General features: G+C 56.2%; 1 long non-coding RNA gene across 1 annotated transcript; it reads left to right on the plus strand.

Moving 5' to 3' along the window:
• The first annotated feature begins 756 nt into the window (after positions 1-756).
• Positions 757-3247, plus strand: LOC147914266 (uncharacterized). Its single transcript, XR_015555517.1, has 3 exons — positions 757-1000; positions 1300-1413; positions 3191-3247. It is a non-coding gene; the product is annotated as an uncharacterized LOC147914266 (long non-coding RNA).
• Positions 3248-12780: the final 9533 nt, after the last annotated feature.

Below are 12780 nucleotides of genomic sequence, written 5' to 3' on the forward strand. Positions count from 1 at the left end.
CTGAGAGCTCCCATGTTCATTACTCTGCTGCATTTTACATAGTGGATCTTTGGGATTCCACTTACTACATGATGGTGGGTTTTTAATGGTCTGCTATCATTACCCCCATTTTACAGATGAAGAACACTGAGGTACAGGGATTCTCAGCAGGGAGGATTTGCTTCCGGAACTTCGGTGCGAAGACCTGTCCCCTGATCCTGCTTCCCGGTTGGCTTCCTGGAGGAGTAAGATATGGCCGGTGGGCCGAGTAGGGCTGGAGGGCAGAGTGAGCGGAGAGCCTGGGAGCCCCTCCACATGTTCTCACGCAGAGCGGAGGAGGCGGCAGCGGCTGCAATCCCGTCTTGTCACCCAGGTTACGCTCCGTTAGTCAAATGAAGTGAGGTCACGCCCTCCTCTGCTCAGAGCACTTCTGTCGTTCCCCATTGTGTGCAGAGAAAAGCCAAAGTCCTTGCAGTGGCCTGCAAGGCCCTGCCCTGCTGCCCCCTGCTGCCCTCTGACCTCACCCCCAGCAGGGCACCCCTTGCTCACGCGGTTCCAGCCACGCCTTCGTGGAACACGCTCCTGGCCCTTCCGCCTGCAACGCTCTTCTCTAAGGTATCCACGTCGCCCCGTCACCTTGCCAAATCCTTTTCTAGAGAGGCCTTCCCTGAGCTTCCTGTTTAAAATTGCACCCTCCCCACCTCGCTCCCTATTCCCGTTTCTTGGTTTAATTATTACTCTTTCTGAGCTCTTATCACCATCCGGTAGGCTGTGTATTTTACTTATTTGCTTAGTGCCTGGCAGCCCCTGTGATGACGTCAGCTCCATCAGGACTGGAGTCTTGTCTGTTTTCTTCACCATATGCCGAGCCTACCACACTGCCTGGCCCATAGTAGGTGCTCAGTAAAAGCAACTGTTGAACAAATACAAATAGCAACAGTGATCTCATTTCATCGTCATCATCGTCCCTCCACAGTCATTTTCTCTATTTTGCCAATGAGGAAATTGGGACTCAGAGAAGGTAAAGGACTTACTCAAGTCCACACAGCAAGTAAGCGGGCGTGGTGGGTACCCAGCTGCCCCAGGGGAGGGAAGGACTCACTGCCCAGCTGCTGGGATGTAGCAAGCGGCATCGCCAAGATCCACTATGTAAAATGCAGCAGAGTGCAATCACAGGGTAATGAACTTGGGAGATTTCAGTGGGTCAGCGCTGACATAAAACACCGCCCGCCACCACCAGAGAAAGCCCCAGTGGTCACAAGGTTCATTTCCTAACCTCTCCACCCCATTCCCACTGACCCAAGACCATCCACATTTCAGAACAGAGGCTGGACCAAGGATGGCTGCTCATCTCCACCCAAGTTATGCTCCCCGCCTGTGGAGAGGGGGATGAGTCCACACGTGGAATGTTTGGGCGTGTGCCTGGTGTGTTTGGTAAGTGTCACCTGCTGCAGCACCTGTCACACCAGGGGAGGGGCCTCCTTCCTCTTCTGCTTGTCCCCAGCCTGTGAGAGGGATGCAGGGAATGACCACGCCCACACATATCACCCATGCCTGGTATACAGCAGTGGCTCAATAAATGCTCATTGGAGGCAACCAGAGCACAGCTAGAGACAGGTGTGTATCCTGCTTGTACCATTTCCCAGGTGTGTGGCCTGGGGCAAGCTGCATTACTTCTCTGAGCCTCAGTTTCCTCGTCTGTAAAATGGGAGGACTCATTCCCCCCGCCGAGTGAGTGGGGCATCCCCGGGCTCCCAGGCCCCAGCTAGGTCCCTCCCCAAGGATCCCAGAGGATACCCAGCAGGGGCCCAGTGGGCACCGGGATGCCCATCAGAGCCGTCGCGGGTTGGGGGCTCCCGATAAGACCTGGCGAGGCTCACAGGGCTGGGGGCCTGTAGCAGCAGGTGGGGTGGGCATGGAGTCATTGTTTCTGCTCCACCAAGGATTCTGTGTTCGGTAGTCTTTCCCTGGGCTCAGAGACAAACAGGACTCGCTGGGAGCCTCTCCCTGTCCCTTGTCCCAGTTCAGGCAAAGAGATGGGTCTTACTAGTATCTGGTATCTCCAATTTGCGGATGAGGAAACCGAGGCACAGAAAGGCTCAGTAGCATGCCCAGGGTCACACAGGGAATAAGCGGTGGAGCCAAGCTTTGAGCCCAGTTCTGAGCCTCTGCTTGGTCTGCCTAGTGGGGGAGTGGAAGCAGGAAGGCCACCAGCCTGCAGCTTCCAGCGGCCTGGGCCTCAGCCCGCTCACAGCTGGCCCAGACCCCATCTTGGGGCTGTCAGGGTCCACTCTGGGGATGGCGGTGAGCTCTGCTGCCCCTCAGAGCTGAAGCCAGACTCTCCGCCTGGCTTCTCCTCTCTTCATAATAGCTTTCCACTTAAGAGGCAGCCTAGCCTGGTGGTTAGAGCCATGATCTCTTCCAAAGCCACGACCGGGGTTCAAAGCCTGGCTCATGCCTCAGTTTCCGCATCCAGGAAATGGGAGTGATAGGGTCTACCTCATCAGCCTATTGTGAGGATCAAGTGGGGGCTGTGTTTAGAGAGGCAGACAGCCCACAGCCAACAAAGTTCGCTCTGGTCCTACCAGATTGCTCCTTCCCTTAGTTCTGCGGACTTCTCCCCATGTGTCTCTTTCTGCCTGTTTCTCTCTCTCTCTTTAAGCCTTCTCTTCTGAGGCATATCTGTCTTGCTTTGCAAAGCTTCTCTTTGTCACTTTCCCTCTTTCTCGCTCCCTTCTGGGTCCTAAATCCTGGCTCTGCGTTTACATGCTGCATAAACCCAAACAGAATGCAGGACGGCCATCCCAACAGTGGACACTCTCAAACTTTACTCTCTAGAAAATTCTCCCGGGGAGCTCACAAATGCAGATTCCGGGCTCCAACCCAGAGATTCTGATTCTGTAGGTGCAGGGTCGGGTCAGGGAACCTGCATTTTAACCAGCACCTTGCCCCCGCCTCCCAGGGGAGACAGGCTGGCTCTTGGGAAGCACTTGGAGAAACACTGTATTTGCCCTCGGTTTCCTCATCTGTAAAATGGGAGTAAACAGAACCCACCTCCCGAGGTTGTAAGGATGAAATGAAATCTGTCTGGAAAATAGTGTGTGCTTCTTCATTTTTTCTTCTGTCTTGGTTTTTGTAATAATTTATTTTCTGGTATAATTTCCTTTTGTGTAATTTCTGTTTCTGGTGTTTTCATATTTCTTTCTCCCAGCTCCTTCCCCACCCTCTGCCTGGAAGTGAACCCAACACCAGAGCTAAAATGGAAGAATTGAAACAGAGTGCCCCTTCTCTGAGGGCTGGAGGCCCCAGGACCGTCCCGATGGCCTGTCCCGCTCCTCGCCGCCTCACACCCGCTGTCCCCCAAGCCGGAGCATCTCCCGCCCCTGCAGCCCCACAGCAGCAGAGCCCAGGGAAGATGGGGAGCTCCACTGTGCAGGAATGGCCCTGCTGCCATGGAAACCAGCGCTTAGGAACCGCTCAGAGATGATCCATTCCAGGGAGCAGCCCGGCCTTGGGGGAGGGGGAGAGGCCAAACTCTGCGCTTTGCACTTTGCCCTCCCATTACCGCCCTGTGACGCTGGGCAAGTCACTTAACCTCTCTGAGCCCTCTGTCCCTCCCTGGCCTGGGAGCAGCAGCCCCATTAGCAGCGGGTAATAACGGCCGCCAATGACTGAACGTCGCGCTGCAGCTTTCAAGCCTGAAGACACGCCAAATTGCCATTTGCTTTCATTACCGCAAGCTCAAAATATTCTAGTGCCAGCTTGCCGTGCGACCCCGTGCCACCCGAGGGCCACCAAACGATTTCCACGATAGAATCCCCTCGGGCAGCGGCGCGGGGTCCTCTCTGTCACCCTCAAAGGCACGCCTGCGCACACGCCCACACACAACCAGCCGGCTAGCTAGGCTGCCCCACAGCCCCCTGACCCCAGTTGAGAAACACTGGCGCTGGGGTTCCTCTCCGAGGTAGGGAAGGAGAAGTGAGCGTGAGGGCTGGGCGATTACTCCATCTGCAGCGCCCAGCGCTCTGCAGCTGCCACCACAGCGCCTGCAGCCAAGGAACTTCTCTGCCTCTCTGATGGTGCGTTTCCCCTCCTTGAGGCCTTGCTGGGCTCCTCGGGCCTCCGGGACGAGGTCTGGGCTCATCAGCCTGACCTTCGAGGCCCCCAGCACCGCCCAAAAGGCTCCCCAAAGAGGCTTGCCCTGTGCCTCTGCTCCACAGCATGGCCCCCTGCATTTGGTCCCCAGAAGGGGGTGGGAACTGCCTCCACCCTCCCCCTGAGGGGCATCAGGCGGGGGCTGTCCCCTCCCTGTGCCTCCCTCACACACTGAGACACTCACCACACTCATGTACATTCCCAGACACACACTCACACGCACAGAGATACACAGCACTCACACACACAGTAGCACACCCGCACACCACACTGTAGGACAGCACTGGTCCATGGGCATCCGGCGTCCCCTGAACAGGCCGTGTACTTTACGCCCCTTTGTCTTTGCTCACGCAGTTCCCCCTCCCTAGAATCCGCTCCCACGTGTTCCTCCAGGATCCTCTGCGCCCTGCCTCTCCTCACTAACCAGTCTAACTTTCCAGAGGACACTGTAACTGGCCCAAGAACACACGAGGAGAGTGTGGCTACAGAGCCTGGGTGAGAAGCCAGGCCTCGGGGGAACACTGAGTCCAGCTGCTCCAGAGACCGTCCGTGCACTCATTCAGCAGCCACGCGTCTGTTTGTTTGTTTTCCCAACAATTATTACGCCCCAGGCAGGCTGCTCGTGCTGGGGACCCAGCCATGAGCGAGGCCAGCCGAGAATGAGCACGCAGCCCAGAGAGGCAGACAGATGCTAAACAAGTAATTACAAGCATGATGGATGCCACAAAGGGAAAGCAGAGGGAGCCCTGGGAGGGGACAGGAGGGGGCCGCCATGTCTCCCATTTGTGCAAGGGTTTACAGCAGCTTTGCCCCAGGGTGGTCCTCCAGGCCCCTGCTTCAGAATCCCCTGGCAAGCCTGTTTAAGCCTCCAGGCCTGCAGACTCAGCATCCTAGGGTGGGGTGCTTCCTCCTGAACACGGGCCCAGGGAAGGCTGCACAGAGGTGAGGAGCACAGCTTTAGAGGCTGGAGGGCTGGGGTGTCAATGTTTTCTAATCACCCACCAGGGCCTGAGCTCATCCGCCCCTTGCCAGGCCTCTGAGGGACGGGGAATTAGCCCCAGTCTACAGATGAGCAAGCCAAGGCCCAGGAAAGCCCAGGGACTGGTGAGTGCAGAGCAGGCCTGTCAGACTCCAGGTCTCCAGGAAGGTCCTTAGAGACGGCCCAGCTCCTGGACACCCAGCACGCAGCCCTGCTGAATGTGAAAGGGAAAACAAACCAGCACCCAGGGAGCCCAGGGTTACTGTTTACAAGGTGCCCCCTGTACTTCATAATTGAGCATCTTATAACACGGCGATAAGAGGCTCTGCATCAGAATGAGTGGGTGTCTGTCCAGGTGCCTCTGTTTACCAGCTGTGTGGCCTCAGGCAAGTTGTCTAACCTTTCTGAGCTCAGTCTCCTGGTCTGTAAGAGGGAGATGATGGTGGGACCACTGCCCAGGTGGTTGTGAGGAGTTTCACCCCTCTGGCCTCGTCACTTACCCCTCCCTCTCCATCCTCCACTCCCACCGCATTGGCCTCCAGCCTCTTCTCAAACACGCCAGGTCCTCTCCCTGCTTACCAGCTTTGTGTATGCTGTTCCCTCTGCCTGAACACTTTTCCTCAGCTATCCACGTGTCTCTCTCATTCCTGCACCCTTCAGGTCTTGGCTCAAATATCACCTTTTCAGAGAGACCATCATCCTGGCAAAAATAGCCCCTGCACCATCACCCTGCGTTCCCTTGTGCTGCTTTATTTTTCTGCCCTGCACTGTCCCCAGCTTTGATGCCATCTCCCTGCACGAGAACGTAGGTTGCACAAGAGCAGAGACTTTGTTCTGTTCGCTACTGTTTCCCCAGCCAAGGCACGTGACTAGGGCAACACAAGCACACAGGCCTTCTGCATCCTCGTGCCCTGCGCAGACCCCTGGCAGCATGGTGGAGGTGTCTGTGGGGGGCTGGTTCTGAGCATTTTGCCCTCAGTCTGGCAGACAGCAAGGCCTGGGCAGAGCATGTCCACTGCTCCACAGACCTGCTCAGGCCTCCTCCTCGATCACAGCTAAGACTGGAGAAGACTGGGGCAGTGCCTCCCCCTCAGCCCCTCCACGAGTGCCCGGGAACTGGCAGGCGGTGGAAAGCCGAGCCTGGGCTTGGCAGGGGCTTGGAAGGGGCTCAGTGCCGAGGGGCAAGGCCCTGCCAACCTCACTCCCCTGAACAGCGACCGATTGTCCCAGCAGCTCCCAAGTCCCCTGAAGACCTCCCAGCAGTCACCGTCTCACAGAGACAGCCGTTCTGAAAGGGGTAGGCAGCCTGGCTGCTTCCGGTTACGATGGGGCATGGTGGTCCCGGGCTCCCAGGAGGCCCCGGGACTTCCGGGCCTGCTGGGAACTCACAGCCTGGTGCTTGGCAGAGAGCAGGGGAGGACAGATCCCAGGGCTGCCCGTCCTCTCAGCATTTGTATGCAGGTGCAGGCCCCGAACATGAGCTGGAATCCATCACCAGAAATAAAAAAACACTTGGAGAGAGCAGGCCTCAGAAGACAAACGGCTGCAGGGCGGGGGAAGGTATCAGCACCCTTGCTTCCTGAGCGCCCACTGGGTCTCACTCTTGGGGCGCCTCCAACCCTCACAACAGGGAGGTGGGAATTTACAGGATCCCACTTCTCAGGAGGGGAATAGGGCACAGAGAGGGGAGGCCATGTGCCCAGAAGAGGGGAGCCAGGAGTGAACCCAGGCCTCCTGGCCCTAGAGGCAGGGCCTTGACTGCTTTGCCACATCCTAAACCTTCCTTGCTAGGGCAGCAGATGGGGGCAGGGGGCTGGTCACTGGAGTCACGTGTCCATGGCAAAGCCCTGCTTTACTGTCTCCCAGAGCAAAGGGTCTGATTCCGGCCTTGGATCACCTGCATCAGAATGGGATGCAGGGAGCTTGCTAGAAAGCTCATTCCCAGGCCACCCCAGACCTTTTCACATGATTTTGGTTAATTCTGATGCTTACCTGAGTTTGAGAACCACTGGCTTAGAGACAATTCTGACACAGACAGAACTAGCTGTTTACTTGTTGGGTGACTAGACCTTCAGAAGAGCTGCCTGTGTGGGATCTGGAGGTGAGAGTAAGAACGACTGTTTATTAAGCATCCACTATGTGCTAGGTCCTCTTCCACGTGCTTCGTGCTCGTCTCATCCTCAAAACAACCCCACAGAGGAGGTAATAGGAATGTTTTGCCCATTTTACAGATGGGGAAACTGAGGCACGGGGAGCTTAAGTTCCCTTGTACAGGGTTGCACAGCTAGAGAGTGGCAGAGCCAGGACTGAAACCCAGGACCACTCAGGTGGAGGCTCCGGAGCCTGCCCTCTTACTGCTAAGCTAACGTCAGTGTCCTGTCTCCAACTGCCCACTGCACCCACTGCAGCCCCATCCTGGAGCCCACAGTCTAGCGGGAAAGGAATAAGCATGCACAGGTCACCAACTTCATGGGGACATTCACTAGGGGAGGGGCATGCATGGGCTGGGGGAGCACAGGAAAGGGACCCCTCACCCAGAGCAAGAGCTTGTTGGAAAAGCTGTCTCAGAGCAGGCGCTTGAGAGATGGGCTTTGACAGATGGGCAGGAGTTTGCTGAGCAGACTGGCGAGAATGGTGCTCTTGTACAGACACCTGGAGGCATATTCAAAGAATGCTATGTGGCTTAGGAAGGCCTTGAGGTCCTGGATAAGGAGTTGGACAGCACCCTGAGGATAGCAGAGGTGCCACTGAAGGGTGGAGGACACAGTCTTAGCACTCAGAAGCCAGGCCTGGGGCATGGAAGGCTGGATTGAAGGCAGAGAGACTGGAGGCAGGAAGATCCATGGTTCACGGAGCAGCTGGGGCTGAGCTGGGGCCTCAACAGTGAGCGTGGTAGACGGGACTGACAGGAGAAATGCCTGTGAGACGGGCCAGACAGGACTGGGGCCGGGGATCTCTGGAGACGGAGGGAGAGGGAGGCAGGCAAAGGGGTGTGAGAAAATTCTGGAAACTGGGAGGGCAAAGCACCCAGGAGGAAGAGAGCAAGTGGGGGAGATGCCGAGTTTCTCTACAGGCGCTTTGAGTCTGAGGGCCCGTGGGCAGCCAGCAGGGGTGTCCAGGAAGAAGCTGGAGATACGGGGTGGGAATCATGAGAGTGGGCACAGCTTCAAGGCTGAGGACGGGTGAGGTCACCCACCGAGAGGCACAGCAAGAGGGGAGGCCCCTCAAGTTCCAGCCTCCCAGACTTTGCCCACACCAGGTGTCCCACCTCCTGACCAGACCTCTCTCCATAATACTGTCACATCAGTCTCTCCTCCCCACATCCTGAACTGGGGAGGGGAGGGGGAGAACGGTGGGAGGGGAGATGGGTGGGGAGGGGCAAGTGCTACTTGTCCTGCTGTCCATCCTCTGAGGTTCACACAATCTTTTGGAGAAGATCCATCTTCTGTCTGGGTGACCCTAGCAACTTCCAGCTGTCCTGTCCATGCTGGAGGCACTTAATGTGAACTAGGCCAGGCAGGTTTGGGCAGAGTGGGGTCACAGATGGAAGCTTCCAAGGGGAAAGCTTTGGGAGCTCTCCTATCCCCCACGATACCCTCACACTCACACATCCACCTTCCCGGGCTCCCCAGCAAGAGCATAGAGTCCCCCTTACCAACAGTGCGGCTGTGAGCCAGTCACCTCCTCCTCCTCATCTGTAAAGAGAGATGCTAACGTGTAACTAAGAGAGAAATAGGGTTTAAGGGATCACAGGGATAAAGTCTTAAGGAATGAGTGGGGGATGGGGTCAAGCCCTGGAGTGCATGCCCAAACCCTAGCTGGACCGACCTCCATTTGAGAGCAACCAGACTTCTATCTCCACGTCTGCACAGTGCTGGTCAGAATTGCAGGTAATTATGTGAAGATTAAGCATGCGAAAGGCCGTGCACAGCAGGCTTCGCCGTAAGGTAGCTGGAACAAGGGCTGGTGCCTCCCGGCCCCCTCCTTGCTGGGCCAGAGCACTGCAGGGACTTCGAGGGGATGCCCCCTGGCCTGGCTGGAGCCAGGAGCAGGAGGCCCGTGGGCTAGGTCGCAGGGAGATCAGAGCTGTAAAGCTGGCGCTGGCAACAAAAGATATTTGCATCAGATAATGGGTAAAGTGTCTTCTTATTCCATTAACTTGTGTAGCAACGCCTGGCGACTGCCACTGCGGCAGAGGAAAGGAGCACTGGAAACCCACAGGGTGGGCGGGGGCTGAGATTGCTGACCAGCAACCAGACTGGGGGCTTCCAGGGGGCTCAGCAGCCCAGACAGGAGCTGCAGGGGGTGGCCTTTGGGCAGAGGGGTGTGGGTGAAGGTGGGCTTCATCCTAGACTCTTAGCCCCCAGCCTCAAGGCAGGAGACCCTGGGTTCAGAATCAAGAAGCACATCCCTGACGCCTCTGGGGCCAGCAGTCGTGGGAAGGTCTCAGGAAGAGGGAACAGCCGGCACAGAGGCCCGGATTAGACTTGACCAGCACGTCGAGGACGGGAAGGAGGCTAGTGTGGCTGAAGCAGAGTGGGCAGCAAGGATGGTACAACCTCAGGATGGAGAGGACGGAGGGACCAGGCATCTAAAGCAACTTTGGCTGTAGGATTTGGGTTTGATTTTAAATAGCATGGCAGCCCCTGGAGGTTCAACAGCAGGGGAGGGCCATGACCCGATGTATACTGTTCAAAGGGCTCCTGGCTGCTGGTTGGGGATGGACTGCAGGGCCCAGGGTGGGAGCAGGAGAGCTGAGAGGAGGCTGGTGCAGCCGTCAGGTGGGAGCAGATGGTGGTCGGTGAGGACGGCACTGGGGGAGGTGGAAAGGAGCAAATGACTGGAACTGGGTTTTAAAGGTGCCGTCAACAGGCTCCACGAATGGGTAAAGATGGGAGGGAAGGAGAGGGGACAGAGATGGCAGAGATTAAATGTGATTAGGTATGTGGGTGAAGGGCTTATTTAGCACACACCTTGCACATAGGAAGTGCTGGATAAATACCCCAGCCTCCTAAAGGGCCCCGCCCTACAGATCACACAAGTGGTGTTTCTGCTCTCAGTTTCCTGGGTTGATCCAGATGGCCTCTCACGGGAGAATGGAGGGCTCTCCATGCTGGAAGGGGTCACAGAGTCACGCTGTCCAACGTGAGCAGTGGCAGCATGAACGCCGGGCAGCGATTTGCCTGATGTCACTGGGCTTGTTACGGGCAGAGGGTGACCCGGAAAAGAAGTCTCTGACCGTGGGAAATTCCCTCTGGGATCTGACAGGTCTACAATTCTCAGGCGTGAATTCCATCAGCACCTTCCCCAGCATCCGCTGAGAAACTGGCTCTGACTGCCATTTCCTGACCCTTCTCTGGACTCTGAGGCTTCAGCAGTGCCGAGAGTCCAAACTCAGAGTCTTTCCCCTTGCTGTTCCCTCTTCCTGAACCTTCCCATGACTGCCCCTCACCCTCTCACCCTGGCGATCCTGCAGAGGTTGGCCTGTAGAATGTACCCAGACCCCACCCTGGGATTTCCCAGAGCCGGGTAGCAGCTGGGGCAACCCCGAGGGTCAGGTCACCACAATTGCCTCATCTCCTTCCATAGTCAACTTGGAAGTACTCCCCAGCCCTAAGCCAGAAGAGGCCGGCGTGGCTGCCAGCACACATTCCGTGGCACCATGGGCTCCCATGTGAACTGGCCCAGGCTCCTGGGGGCCGAGCCACACGGGATAGACCCACCTTTCCTGCCGGGACACGGCCGAGGCGGAATCCCCCTTTCTCCCTCCTCTCCTAGCTCGGATGTGAGTCAAGGAAGATTCCATTGACATCTTTCCTCTCTCCTCCTCCGCAGCCCACAAGGGCATGAATAGGCACAGCCTTATGTGGCATGGAGGAGAGGTGGAGCCAGCTGGAGCCAACACCCAGCCTACCTTGTCTGGTAAGGTCCTCCAGGAGCCTCAAGCCAGCGGGCACTCCTTCCTCCTGTCCCTGAGGCTCTAGCCTTATGCTGGCCCCAGGCTCAGAATATGGGCTTTATACTTCACCCCAGTGTGGTCCCTGCCTCACCCAGGGCCAAGTTCAGACAAGAGGCAATCAGGGGCTTAAGTGGCTGCCAGAGAAAGCCAGCCGCCTGGTTATTAAATATTAAGTGGCAAGAGCTTGGTAACGTGTAATTGCAAATGAGACTTTGAAGCAGATGCTGCCAACAGCTTGGACCAGCGCTGGCAGTTTGGACCAACAGGGGATTTCAAGTTGCCAAGCTGGACTTCTGGCAACTGCTCTGCATTTACAGGGCACCTACTGGGTGCCAGGCTCTGAACTGGATGCTGCAGGTAGAAAGATTGACCAAACATGGTCCCAGCTTCAAGGAGTTCCCCACCCAGTAAAGAAGACAAAGTAAGCAAAGATTCACAGCCTAGTATGGTAAGTTCTGGGCTGCAGGTGATCCTAGGGCTGGTGCAGGCCCCAGGGAAACACTTGTCATAGAGGGTCCAGAGAAGAAATGAGCTGATTTTGAAGGATACATTCAATCAGTTAGTCATTCAACAAACATTTATTGAATACCTGCTATGTGCCGAACATTGTTGTAGATTCTGGGAATCTACATTAAAGCATTAATTAAGTCAGACTCTTTCTTTCACGGCATTTATAATTGCAGGAGCTTGCACTCGGTGGATGAATGAGTTTGCTCCATGAAGTAGAAGGAGAGAGGAAAGAACCCACACAAAGATGTAGAGGCATGAAGAAGTAAAAGACATTCAAGGTGAGTGGGGAGTTCAGTGTGGCTGGACACATGTGGGAGGGAGGGATGGAATGGCTAGTATAAGGGCCTGAAAAGCTGCCACGCTGAAGAGTTTGGGTGAGTCCTAGAGGAATTCAAAGTATAGTGGAGCGACCTCCCTCAGGGACAGTCCATGGCTCCCAGCATCCCTGGGATAAGACCTAGTCTGGCCTTTTAAGCTGCCATCCTGAGAAGCAATGAAGGGCAGGAGACACCCCAGTGGATGTCCTGGGGAATGTGGCTGCCTGGTTAGCCACTGCCCCACCCCGGCTGGGTTCCTGAGCCTCCACAGATAAGCCCAGAGGAGCCCCGCCCCTTGGCTCTCCTCACACCTGCAGCCTGTTAAACCAGCTCCTGAAGGGCTGCAAACACGTCCTGGGAACATAGGCGCCTTTGTCTTTGAGGGGAACGCAGTGCGGGCAGGCAGAAGGTGGCGGAGGTAACAGGAGAGCCCAGACCACTCAGGAGACACGTCCTCGGCGAGGGAAGAGGCCAGTTCCACATCCCCAAGAATGTCCCAGCTGACTGGGTGTGTCCCTCCACTGCCCTGCCCACTGGAGCCAGGGGGGTGGGCTGAATGAACTTTCAAGGTCATTCCCTGGCCATGATTCTATGCAAAGAAAGGCAAGAGAAGGCAGAGGAAGAGAAGAACTGAGTTTGAAGATGCTCCGATCCCAGGAAGATTAGAATCCTTGAATACGGTTCTAAGAGTCTAGAGTTGCACAAGGCTGAGATTCTAGAATTCTATAGATGTAAAAGTCTAAGATTCTAGAATCCCGTGATTCTAAGACTCTAGCTCGATTAGAGGAAGGAAAACATCACAGCCATCACGTGCTCTTAATAAAATTCATGCCTCTAGAGAGAACCCCACACCCCCAACACCAAAGCCAAGCAGGCTGGTT

Source organism: Ceratotherium simum, chromosome 21 (assembly GCF_057802395.1).
Source record: "Ceratotherium simum simum isolate JZ-2026a chromosome 21, ASM5780239v1, whole genome shotgun sequence".
Lineage (NCBI taxonomy): Eukaryota > Metazoa > Chordata > Mammalia > Perissodactyla > Rhinocerotidae > Ceratotherium > Ceratotherium simum.